Source organism: Eschrichtius robustus, chromosome 8 (genome assembly GCF_028021215.1).
Source record: "Eschrichtius robustus isolate mEscRob2 chromosome 8, mEscRob2.pri, whole genome shotgun sequence".
NCBI classification, from domain to species: Eukaryota; Metazoa; Chordata; class Mammalia; order Artiodactyla; family Eschrichtiidae; genus Eschrichtius; species Eschrichtius robustus.
In genome coordinates, this window is record NC_090831.1 from 124284579 (window position 1) to 124295078 (window position 10500).

Consider the following 10500-nt stretch of genomic DNA (forward strand, 5'->3'; position numbering starts at 1 on the left):
TGCTCTTATCCCTCGGGAGGATGAAGGAATCAGAGGGACCACTGATCCTCCCAATAGAGAGGAGACTGGACACAGAGTAGCCCTCATCCTGTGTATTCTCTCCCTCTCTCTCTCTCTCTCTCTCTCTCTCACACACACACGCTCACACACACACACACACACACACACCTCAGAAGTCAGAGCTGAATGCAGATTTCTGCCTTCCTGGAGGCTGAGGAGAGAGCCTGAAGGCAGCCCCGCGGAGCCGCTCCCACAGCCAAGACCGGGATAAGGAAGAGAGACTGTGAGACGGGGATGAGGTCCCCCAAAGGCATCCTTCGTGGGGCCACAGGTACCAGCCCCCAAGAGGTAAGGGGCAGCAGAGGAGCTTATAGAGAAGCCTCCCTGCCACCACCTCCCCACCTCCACTAACCTCAGATCCCTCAGAGAGAGGAAAGTGCTCAACCTTAATACCCAAGCCACCAGAACCCGCCCCACCCCCACTGGGGCTCAGTGAGCCATTTGCAGGGATCAGTCCTAGAAAGAGCTGTCTCCCACCCAGCCTGTGACGTGACTGTGCTGGAGGGAGCGGGAGGCTGTACCAACTGGGAGACACAGAGGCACTTCCCAGCTTCCAGAAAGAGACAGTTTAGGGAGAAAAGTCTTTGGAAAACATCCTGCCCACCCCACTCTCCGCCCCTGCTCAGTCTGAGGTATCCTGTCCTGGGAGGTAAAAAGGGATTGAAGCCTGCCCCTGCCGGGGTACCGCCAAGGGACGGGCCAGGCAAGATGCAGCCAGAATGGGGCCCAAGAGAGCAAGCGACAATCGCAGGGGACCAGGAAGCAGTTCCAGTCAGGTGGGCGCAGGAAACACAGCTCATGGAATGGCTCCTCAGAGACCCCATGGGGAAGGACACGGAACAGTCCCTCGCTGTGCCAGGGGAGGCTTAGACAGCACGGCGGGGCCCGTTTTTCTGTGTGACTGGGTCCTGAGAAGGAAGATGTTCTCAGAAGTGAACTGGGGTCGGAGGAGAGGAAGATCAAAGAAACAGCATGTTTCCCGTCCAGAAGTGGGTGCTCAAGGCTTGCTGAGAGCACGAAGAGAAGGAAGAGAGGGAGGGACCCACCACAAAGCCCTGGCCAGGAGCCAGAGCTTTGTCCATTCATGGCCACCTGCAGCTCCACGTGCAGTGATCCTGTCAACTCCCAGCCATAACCAAGGTCCTCTCCCACCCACCTGATACCCTCCATTGATGGGGCTTTTCCCCTGCCGTGGTAATATCCAAAGAAGCAAGTAAGGCACTGGAGAACACCTAACTTTCAATTCTGGTTCTGCTACGAGTCGCATCAACAGATGTTTACTGGGGGCCTCATATTACTGGGCCCTATGCCAGATGCTGTGAGGGTACAGGAGGGACAAGCCAGGTTCCCTCCTCCAGGGATTCACAGAATACTGAAGCTTGAGAGAGGCGGTGTGCAGACAGAAACTGTGCAATCTGAGGTAAATGCCGTGGGACGATGAGGCGGTGTCGATTACTTTCAGCTGGAGGAGCCCGGGAGGGCCTTGTGAGGGGACAAGGTTTCAGAGCGAAGGTGCTTGAAGGTTGAGGTGGGACAGGGCAGAAGCACTGCAGGGGCGGGGACAACATGAACAAAGGCATAGAGAGCAGAGAATGGAGATCAGATCTGGGGACAAAACAGTTTGGTGTGGTGTCGGTGAGTGATAGGCTGGAGCCATGAACACAGGGCTGAGGAGTATGGATTTTCTTCTGTGTGCAAAGGAACAGTGGCGGCAGCTGAAATGTATTGTCCCTGAATATAGAAATCATGTCTGTCTTTGTACAGATCCTAGCATATGGTCAGTATCTAATAAAGGTCTATTGAATTAATGAAATGTGTATGATAGTTTGGAGAAACTGAGGCAGATATAAGGTGTTTCAATCATCCCAACCCTCAATGACTTAAATCAATGACAGCATTTATTTTGCTCATGGGTCTGCCATTTGGGCCGGTTCCACCAGGACCACTTGTGTCTGCTCCACTCAACTTGGGACTGAAAGGCTCATTCACTCACATTTGGTGGTTGATACTGGCTGTCAGCTGGGCTCTCAGGACTGGGGCCAGAATGCCTACATGAAGCCTTTCCTCGTGGCTGCCTGGCTTCCTCACAGCGTGGTGGCTGGGTTCCAAGGGCAAGTGTCCCAAGAGAGGTCCAGGCAGCAGCTGTACCACCTTTAATAACAACCTAGAAAGTCACACAGAATAACTTCTGCCGTGATCATGGCCCATCAGATTCAACGAGAGGAACATAGACCCCTACTTCTCAATGGAGGAGTGTCACTGACATAAGAAAAGCATGTGCAATGTGATCTTTTGGCGTGAGCATCTTGGAAAAATATAATCAGCTACATGAAGCTGTGCAGTAGTCCAGGGAGAGATGTGGAAGACGTGAACGAGGTCAGAGGTGATGGAAAGGGGCCCGTTTGTTGGGTAACTGTAGGAGGATCGCTAAATCTCACTTTCCTTACCTGTAAAATGAGGAGACCAAACAAGCTGATCTCTGAGATCCCTTCCAGCCCCAACAGTGAGTGATTCTTTAATTCTACACAACCACATTCTCCCCCCATCGGTCGACTCTCCATTTTCCCTCAATACCCACCTCCACCTCCACCTCCTGCCTTTGTTCTCTGATCGAGGTGCCCTTGAGGCCAATGGTTACTCCACAGATAGGACCCTGGTCCATCCTACATGTTTATTTCAGACTAAAAATAAGTGGAGTGGGAGACATCTTAAGGGCAGGTGAGAAGACCCTCAGACCCATCCATCTTCCACTCCACCCTGCTGTGTGCTCCTCACTGGAGGGTCTCTTGAGAACAAACAGACATATGGCATGGGCTCCACCATAATCTAACTGGGGAGAGAGAACCAATGGGCATGAAATGTCATGAAAATGATCTGGTGTGACACTGTGCTGCTGACAATATGTGCAAGGGAGTCCAGAGGAGGGAGGGCTCTGAGTGGGCTGGGGCAGCCAGGAGGGCTTCCTGGGAATACTGGGCCCTCCTGGATTGTAAGGGTTTTCTCAGGCACAGAGGAAAGAAGTGAACATCTTCATAAAACTAGATCCCATAGGAGTCAGGCGTTGAGTTCTCACCTCCATCTACTTACCCCCAAATGAAAAAGAGGAGGGGCCAGTTTAAGTTTACTCTCCCTGAGAGCTTAACAGCCATCTGTCCCTTTGATTTAAGGGTGGGGCTCAGTCTCCTCAGACACAAGAAGGGACTTAAGTGAGGCTCCAAAACGCAAGTAGCAGAAGCTCCAGAATTATTATATAGGTACTGATGAGGAGGGGCAAACTGATTATAAAGCGAGGGGGGGGGGGTGTGGGGGGGAGAGTAAGACACTTGTCTGGAGGCTGAATTTTTCATATATTCTTTTAAAATAAGTATTTACAAAGCACCTACTAGGTACCTGACACTGTTGTAGGATATAGTTGCGGTGGGTGGTGGTTGTTAAATAATGCCCTCAGTTTGCAGCACAAGTGCACTGTTTTGACGTAGATTGGGGGGTTATTTTAGAGCGTCTTTGAGAGACTGAAAAACATTAAGGAGCAAACCACGCTTTGGTGCCACTGCGCCAGGAAAGCTGGCCTGGCAGGCGATCCCAAGCGCTCTTGGCTTCCCAGGAGCTCTGTCTCTGTCCAAGGTGCTGAAAGCCCTTCATGCCAGGCTCAGCAGGAAACCAGGGAGGGCAGCTCAGGTGACCAAGACTGGGGCTCTCCTCCAGACACAGTGAATTAGACAGTCACCCCAAACCATGAAAATGCTTCTGGAACTGGACAGCAGCTCCAGGAGGAAGCATATGGTGAAGCAAGAGCTGGCTTTGCCAGTCGGAGCTGGGAAGCCTCAAGTCTCTCTTCCAAACGTCCAGAATGTGCCTTCCTCCCTCACCTCCACACAAGTCATCAAGGAAAAGATATGAATCCTCCTCTGACCTTTACGCCTGCAACTCTTTCCCCTGAAGGCTTCTGTTGCTTTATGAAATACTAGAGCCAGAAAGAAACACTTTCATATTTTAGATGAGAAAACAGATTCGGACCAGTACAGGCCCTTCCTCAAGGTCGTGCTACAAGTGAGAAACAGAAGCAGGTCCCCCAGTCCTCAGTCAAGTGATTTCCCCATCGCATTCACCAGGCCAGGTCAGGGATCATATACCACATAATAACAAGAGCTAAAAGAAATTGAGAATTCAAGATGTGTGTGTGTGTGTGTGTGTGTGTGTGTGAGAGAGAGAGAGAGAGAGAGAGAGAGAAGATACAAGACCCAGAGAGCTCTAGATACAGAGGTGGCTATGTCAGCTCTCCAGGACTATTCCTTGTTCATTCTGCTAAACTCATCAGGCAGAATTTAGAGCCTACCCCAGCTTGGGTGGGAGGGATGAGCTTGGGAATGCTAACCCAACACTAGCTCCATATCCTGAAGGGTATCCATTCCACCCCATGAATCATCAGCCAACATGAAGGACCAGAGAAGAGAACTCACATCCAGCCAGGTCTCTCACTCCATCATCTCCCCAATCTACTGACAAACAATTACCCCTCACTTTCTATGTGTCCCATGCTGTGAGGGACCCCTAGAGAAATATATGGCATACAATCCAGCCCCTGGGCCTTAAAAAGTTTGCAATTAGTTGGGAAGAAAAGATGCTTACACGTGAATAGACAATATTACAGGAGCCAAATACAAATAATGGCAGCCAATAAGATGAGTCACATGGTCCTAGACCCCAAGTGCCAAGTAATGGTTCAGACAATGAACGCTTTGACTTCAGAACAGGTTGAGATCATTTTAAGGCTGGAAAGGGAAGGAAAGGCTTCACAAAGGAGCAGGGCTTGAGGAGAATTTGGCTGAGCTGAGAACAGCGGTCAGGACACTTCATCTCTGTCCCTCTGAAGAACATCAGTCCAGCTTGGGGCCTTCTTATAGGAAGATAAAGCTGGTGAGGGTGTGAAAGTGACAGCAGAGGCCAATCATGGGGCAGGGGGCCCAGAATGTCCAGGAAGCCAGGATTCTGTCTTTCTCCCCTGGGGAAGAAAAAAAAAAGGGATTGGAGGCACTCCCCCTTCTGGACCCACAAGGCAGAACACCATCTAAATCAGGCTCCTCTAAAGCAGAGGTAGACCAATTCCTGCAGCAGCCTAGACTAGAATTAAGGAAGCCAGACAACAGAATGAGGACTCAGGAAAGTCCCAGATCACCATCGACAGCAAATATACCAGGAATGGCTCGTTTGCTGGTCATTAGGGGTCAGGGGGCTTATAATCTGGTTGGGAGGATAGGAAAAAAGACAACACAATGACTGAAGGTGTATCAGGGTTTGGAATCAGGGTCTCTCTGTCTCACAAATCAGTAGCAGTGATATAAAGTCTTCTCCTCCCACACTGGCTTGGAGAGGGTGCCTGCCCCCACCCCGGGCACCTGAGAGCCAGGGGGAAGGGATTCTGCCCAGCCAATCCCCAGTGATGGTTGCTACGGAATTTCCATGCTGGGCACACTGGTTGCTCAAAGCCCTAGTTCCCGAGAGACCCAGCACCACAGCAACCACACCAGCAACCTGGGTCAGACTGAGGGATTGAAGGAGAGGAGGAGAGGGGAAGGGGGTAGGGCCTGTCAGACTGATCCCTGACATCCACGGCCTTCTACATAGGGCCCCCATGGCCTGACATAGGGGCCCCCATGGTCATCAATCGAGAAGCCTCAGCCTGACCCCAAAAACTCCTCGTTTTCACTCTGGATCCCAGGAACAAAGGGCATTTTCAAGTCCCCAAGGATGTGAAAACATTTATACCCACCCTGATGTTCTTGGCCCAAATTAGCTTTGGAAGGTCAGGGACCAGAAGGAGAGGCAGGTCACGGACTGAGCCCCAGGTCACACTGCCCAAGGGTGCATGCACACGCAGACACACATACACACGTACATACACCCTCAGATAGACACACACATCCATACACAATCACAAATACTCATACTTACACACACACACACACACACACACAGGATCCACTCAGGGCTGCAGTTCAGAAGGAAGAGTCTAAACCTCAAGAAGAATCAAGGCCTGAAGACACCCAGGTTTCCTTCAGGAAGTTAGTGCCATCTCCCCAGGAGCTCCCAAAGGTCGACGGTCACTGTCACTCCCAGGGCAAGGTCTTGGGATTCTCCCATGACTTTCTTACCAGTCTGAGAGCCAGGAAGCAGAAGTCTCCAGAACAGGGCCGATGTGCCCTAGGGAGCCCACCTGTGGGATGGGGTGGCATCTACAAGTACCCTAACCCTAACCACGACTCCCCAGCAGCTGCCAGAACTGCGTCCTCTCACGGGAGCCAGGGGGCACCTGCTGCTCACACCCTGGGCCCCACTGGACGTGCCCCTTGCGCTTTCAGCTCACCACACCCCTGTGGTCTGCGCAGAAGCAGGGCCTTTCCCAAGGGAAGGTCTGGGGGTGGGCTGGTCAGAGTCATCATCAGGAACCTCAGGCTTACGCAGACGAACCACTTCAGAGTCCCAGAGGCATAGTGTGGACCCACCACCCGAGCTGGGCCAGAGGCACACCGCACTGTCCCTCCATCACGCTGGCTCTCATTGTCTGAGGGTCTGGGTGTCTGAGCTCAGGCCTCTGCTCCGATCTCTTCTCTCCAGCTCTCTGCTGCCCCCATGTGGCTTCCTCAAGAAGGGCCGGGCTGCTCGACGCCGCCCCAGTGCCAGCCAGCAGCCCCTTTCCGACAGGCAACGTCTTCCAAAGCCTGAGCCCTGAACACCCCGGACCCTGCCCAAAGCCCCTCCCCAAACACCCGGCCTCTGCCTTGCAGTCTGGAAGCTCAGCAAACCTCTCCGCTCCCAACAGGAGTTACATCCTGCGGAGGGCAGGGGCCTCCCTGGGCCACAGAGGGCTGCTCCACTCCCCTCTGCCTGCTTCCCCGCCTCCCTTCCCTCGGCTTCCCACCCAGGCTTGCCAGCAGGCAGGAAGGAAGCTGCTCATAGTGCGGAGGGTGGGGCACTTCCAGCTCACACTGAACAACCCCGGGTTGGGCTATAAAGAGCAAGGGCCTTCCGCGCCTCCTCCCTCCTCCCGCCACCTTCCACAGCCCCTGCACACACCCCAGGAGCCAGGCCTTCCCTCCCCCAAGGTCAGCGCATCCCACCCCAAGCCCTGCGCGCCTTCCTGCTGCAAGAGGGAAGTCAGGAGCAAGGCTTATTGCCTTCTGAGGGGGCAGGAGGCGCCAAGGGCCCGGCTACTCACCCACAGAACGGTCTGTCACCCTCCCGGACCAGGACTGGTGGCGCTGGGGGCTGGGCTGGGCACCCCCCACCACCCAGTTGCAGAAAACACCGCCACTGTCAGAGACCGAAGGGCTGGATTCCCAAACAGATCCTCTGCAAAGTCCCTTCCAGCTTGAAATACCATAATTTGAAATTAAAATTCTTGGGAATTCCCTGGCGGTCCAGTGCTTAGGACTCAGTGCTTTCACTGCGGGGCCCAGGTTTGATCCCTGGTCGGGGAACTAAGATCCTGAAAGCCGTGCAGCGTGGCTAAGAAAAAATAAATTAATTAATTTAAAATTCTTTCCTACCGGTGGAAACTTCAACTCTGCGGGTTTTGAAATTATTGTTTTTTCAGCAATTACTTTTTTTTTTTTTTTTTCTTTTGGCCATGCGGCATGTGGGATCTTAGTTCCCCTGAGTTCCCTGACCAGGGATAGAACCCCGCACCCCCTGCAGTGGAAGGGCGGAGTCTTAACCACTGGACCGCCAGGGAAGTCCAGCAGTTATTCTTTAAAATGCGATAGCTAAGAAGAGCAGTCAGCCACTGAGCCACTTGAGCCTTAATGCCCAATGGGAATGGCCAGCCAAGAGCAAGGCAGGGCCTGGGGAGGGATGGGAAGGGCCCCATCCCAGAGGTGGAAGAGTCAAAAACCGTCAGGCATGCCAGAGTCCGTTTTGATGGAAGTTAAGACACGCGGGGCAGTGCCAGCCAAAACTCCAGGAAAAGCGGCCAAAGGGAAACTTCCCTGTGGTAAAAGCCTCACCTCTGATTCTCTAGCTCTACTTTTTCTCCCTCTCTTCCTAAAATCCCTGCTGTGGCTCCCTCTACCCAGGTCCCCACCAAAACTTCAGACCCCCCTGGTCCCCGCCATCAGTGCAACCGCACTGAACTGTCCCCAACCTCTCTGTGGCCAGAGAAGGCCCCCTCTTGGCTCCATCACCCGTGCTTTCTGCCCATCGCGACCCACCAGTCTCGCTGACTCCCTTCTCAGCGGCCCCTCTCCAACTGCCTCTGGAACACAGCTGCGGGCCCCTGGGGGGCTGCACACATTTGCAGCTGAACAAGCCAATGTTCACAAAGCGCCTCCTTGGTGCAGGAGACGCAGGCCTGAGGAGAGCAAATGAGCAGAACTTGCCGTGTGCTTCCAGAGCACACAAGTTCATTTGGAAGACAGATCGGACAGAGCAAGCTGCCCAAGAACTGCCGCTGGGAGGAACCAGAGCAAGAGATATTCCCGTGGCCTGGGGAGCCTGGAGAAGGGGGTTGGAGGAAGACCTCACAGAGGAAACATAGCGGGGCCATGTGTTGGTCAGATCCTCCAGGAAGCACACCAAGAAAGAATTGGAAGCATAGGAGATTCATGCCTGTGAAAGATAACGGAGAGGGAGGGAAAGCCTCTGGAACAGGATGCAGGTCTGACACCTGTGAAAGGAGAGGGGAGGGAGGACCGGATGGGAACAGCCTCAGACCACACGGAGCCTTGAGATGGTCTCATCAGGCCAACAGGAATGCCGCAGGAAGACCACCTGGAGAGGCCCCTGGTGGGCAGCGATGTGAGCCCACGTACCTCCGGGGCTCAGGGACTTTCTGAAGCCTTGGGGGAGCATGTGGTCTTGGGTTGGCTGCTGGGCAGAGTCTGAGGGCATTATACCTGTATCTCCTGCAGCAGGTCCCCTCTGGTCCTCCTGGGCTGCCAAGGCTGGGCCATGAGGAAGGAAAAGAAAGATCTCCTTTAGTCAGAAGGCTAAGGGAGAGGAGGAGGGGGCGGCATAAGCAAGGGCCCAGGGGCAGGAAAACACAAGGACAGTTTGGGAATCTGTGAGGAAGGCCATTTTTCTAGAACAGAGGGTGTGAGTAGCACATCTGGGAAATTGAGGGCTGGGCCAGTGTGTTGACCTTGGGTTGAAGGTCTCAGGGGGAGCCAAAGCATGACGTTAGTCCTGACTTCGAGATGAATCTGGCCGTAGTGTGGAGCGCAGATGGGAGGGGAGACCCCAAGGTCCGGAGTCCACAGGGAAGGGCTATGGTCAGTGCTGCAGGCGAGAGGTCGTAAAGACTTCAGCATCTGATGCTTGTTGCCACCTTGTCCCAGGGGAGGCCAGCCACAGCTCCATTAACTGGAATCTGGAAAAAGGAGTCATTCTCAGTCGTGTGCATGTTAGCTGGTGCCTGAATGGGAGCCAGAAGTGGGGTCTGTCTGCCTCAGCCATGGTGGGGAAAAGTATCTGAGAGCTAGGCGCCTGGCTCCCATCTCCTGCCTCCCTGAGAAAGGAAGGCGATTGGGGTGGGGCCTTGGGCTCCAGGGCCATGGGGGGCAAGCCGGGATGAGCACAGGCCTTGTGCTTCTGCATCTCACCTGCCCCTTGGCTGAGGGAGGGGCAGCAAAGTTTTCTGGAAGCCCAGGAGCTCAGGCTTGTCCGTGTCTACAAAGCCCCCTCACCCTCCTCCCTCCAAACTGGCAGACCCCACCTTCTTGGTGTGATCCCAGAGCTCCCAGCACGGCCCGTTCCTTCCGGCGGGTCCGCCTGCCCGCCCCCCACCCAGGCCCACACCAATCATATCCTCCACTGCTTTTCAAAGTAGTCCAGCCAACACAAATCTACATGTTTGTTTGTCTGCCGGTCTGCCTCTCCCTGTCTCTGCCTAGCCCAGTCTCTCAACTTCCGTTTCTTTCTCACAGTTTCTCTTAGCCTCTGTGGTCTCAAATCCGCCAGGCTTGGATCCCTGTAGACCCAGGAGCCCCAGCTCATGGCCTTTCTCCAGCCCCTAGATGGCTTAGAACTACAAACCCCAGCACGCACTACTCCTTGAGGTACCTGAAGAGTGCCCATGTGTACCACTTGCATTCTGGGAATTGTAGTTTCCCTTCACCCCCACCCCACCCCACCCCACCCCGCTCTTGCTAGGGCCCCAAGATTTCCCCAGTAGTCAGTCTCTGCCCCAGCCCTGACTGCTGGGTCTGTCTGCTGACCTACCTCCCCCAGGGAAGCATGCGTCACTGTATGACAGGGTGGGCGTGGAGGCCCTGGATGGCAGCTTCCTGCCCTTTTGTGTCCCCCACTTGAGTCACAGGGGGCGGGGGTTCCAGGAAATTGGGGCTGGGAGGGAAAGGGATACCCTAATGCCAGACCCAAGGACAAAGGGTCACTGTATCCTTGCTGGGCCTGTACCCCCAAGAACCCCCAAAGACTCAAAGGTAG